This window comes from Oncorhynchus keta, chromosome 12, assembly GCF_023373465.1.
Source record: "Oncorhynchus keta strain PuntledgeMale-10-30-2019 chromosome 12, Oket_V2, whole genome shotgun sequence".
In the NCBI taxonomy this organism is placed as follows: Eukaryota; Metazoa; Chordata; class Actinopteri; order Salmoniformes; family Salmonidae; genus Oncorhynchus; species Oncorhynchus keta.
This window is the reverse complement of record NC_068432.1, coordinates 52,133,010-52,135,509: the sequence shown is the minus strand read 5'-3', so window position 1 is coordinate 52,135,509 and position 2,500 is coordinate 52,133,010. Positions and strand designations below refer to the sequence as shown.

At 48.2% G+C, this 2,500-nt stretch overlaps 1 protein-coding gene and 1 long non-coding RNA gene across 3 annotated transcripts in view; one reads left to right on the top strand and one right to left on the bottom strand.

Moving 5' to 3' along the window:
* Nucleotides 1–2,500, bottom strand: part of LOC118381633 (transcription factor 4-like) — a 539,774-nt gene that overhangs the window by 386,301 nt on the left and 150,973 nt on the right. The window lies entirely within an intron of this gene.
* Nucleotides 492–2,254, top strand: LOC127906456 (uncharacterized). The gene is made up of 3 exons (XR_008061447.1): nucleotides 492–1,216; nucleotides 1,261–1,304; nucleotides 1,355–2,254. It is a non-coding gene; the product is annotated as an uncharacterized LOC127906456 (long non-coding RNA).

The following is a 2,500-nucleotide window of genomic DNA, read 5'->3' as shown; positions in this document are numbered from 1 at the left end:
CCCTCTCTCTGCTCCTCTCCTCCCTCTCTCTCCTCCTCTCCTCCCTCTCCTCAGCCCTCTCTCTGCCCCTCTCCTCCTTAATCTTCCTCCCTCTCTCTGCTCTTCATCCCTCTCTCCCCTCTCCCCCTCTCCTCCCTCTTTCTTCCTTTCTCCTCCTCCCTCCTCCTCTCCAACCTCTCCCTCCTCCTCTCCTCTCTCCACCTCTCCTCTCTTCCTCCCTCTCTCTCCTCCTCTCCCCTCCTCCTCTCTCTACTTCCCTCCCTCCCTCCTCCTCCCTCTCTCTCCTCCCTCTCCTTCCCTCCTCCCTCTCTCTCCTCCTCTCCCCTCCTCCTCTCTCTCCTTCTCCCTCTTCCTCCCTCTCTCTCCTTCTTTCCTCCTTTCTCCTCCTCCCTCCTCCTCTCCTCTCCTCCTCTCTTCTCTACTCCTCCTCTCCCCTCCTCTCTCTCCTTCCCTCCTCCCTCGTCTCTCTCCTCCTCTCCTCTCTCCTCCTCTCTCCTCTAAGTAATTAAGTACATACACTACATTACCAAAAGTATGTGGCTTGTCCAACATCTCATTCCAAAATCATGGGCATTAATATGGAGTAGGTCACTGATGTTGGGCGATTAGGTCTGGCTCACAGTCGATTAGGTCTGGCTCACACTCAATTCATCCCAAATGTGTTGGATGGGGTTGAGGTCAGGGCTCTGTTCAGGCCAGTCAAGTTCTTCCACACAGATGCTAACAAATCATTTCTGTATGGACCTCATTTGTGCACGGGGGCATTAACATGCTGAAACAGGCAGTTTGGAACTCAGTAGAGAGTTTTGAAACCAAGGACAAAGAGCTTCAACACTCAGTCCCGTTCTGTGAGTTTGTGTGGCCAACCACTTCACAGTGAAGCCGTTGATGCTCCTAGAGGTTTGTGTGGCCAACCACTTCACAGTGAAGCCGTTGATGCTCCTAGAGGTTTGTGTGGCCAACCACTTCTCAGTTAAGCAGTTGATGCTCCTAGAGGATTGTGTGGCCACTTCACAGTGAAGCCGTTGATGCTCCTAGAGGATTGTGTGGCCACTTCACAGTGAAGCCGTTGATGCTCCTAGAGGTTTGTGTGGCCACTTCACAGTGAAGCAGTTGATGCTCCTAGAGGTTTGTGTGGCCACTTCACAGTGAAGCCGTTGATGCTCCTAGAGGTTTGTGTGGCCACTTCACAGTGAAGCCGTTGATGCTCCTAGAGGTTTGTGTGGCCACTTCACAGTTAAGCCGTTGATGCTCCTAGAGGTTTGTGTGGCCACTTCACAGTGAAGCCGTTGATGCTCCTAGAGGTTTGTGTTCTCAGTGCCACTTCACAGTGAAGCCGTTGATGCTCCTAGAGGTTTGTGTGGCCACTTCACAGTGAAGCAGTTGATGCTCCTAGAGGTTTGTGTGGCCACTTCACAGTGAAGCCGTTGATGCTCCTAGAGGTTTGTGTGGCCACTTCACAGTGAAGCCGTTGATGCTCCTAGAGGTTTGTGTGGCCACTTCACAGTTAAGCCGTTGATGCTCCTAGAGGATTGTGGGAAAAGTATTCAGATCCCTTTTGCCTTTTTTCCACAGTTTGTTACGTTACAGCCTTATTTTAAAATGGATTCAATTGTTGTTTTTCCCTCATCAATCTACCAGTGGTAGAAAAAGTACCAACTTTTCATACTTGAGTAAAAGTAAAGATACCTTAATAGAAAATGACTCAATTAAAAGTCAGCCAGTAAAATACTACTTGAGTAAAACTCTAAAAGTATTTGTTTTTAAATATACTAATTTTAAATTCCCTATATTAATCAAATCGAAATGTATTCGTCACATGCAGAAATGGTTGTTCTTCTGGAAGGTTCTCCCATCTCCACAGAGGAACTCTGGAGCTCTGTCAGAGTGACCATCGGGTTCTTGGTCACCTCCCTGACCAAGGCCCTTCTCACTGGATTGCTCAGTTTGGCCGAGTGGCCAGCTCTAGGAAGAGTCTTGGTGGTTCAGAACTTCTTCCATTTAAGAATGATGGAGGCCACTGTGTTTTTGTACACCTTTAAATGCTGCAGAAATGTTTTGGTAGGTCCTTCTGTAGCTCAGTTGGTAGAGCATGGCGCTTGTAACGCCAGGGTAGTGGGTTCAATTCCCGGGACCACCCATACGTAGAATGTATGCACACATGACTGTAAGTCGCTTTGGATAAAAGCGTCTGCTAAATGGCATATATTATTATTATTATATATTGGTACCCTTCCCCAGATCTGTGCCTCGATAACACTCCTGTCTATGAGCTCTACGGACATTTCCTTGTTTCCTTCGACACACTACCAACGGGGTTTTAACTCCTCCATAGAAACACCAAGCAAAAAAAACAGCCCGCAGCTCACTAAATATACCACCGTAAAACAACACATCAATAACACACCCCACCAAAATAAACCATACCATACCTAGCTGCCACGGTAACCCACACCATGGTAACTCCATTTTATTTTACTCCCCCCCTCCCCACCCCACC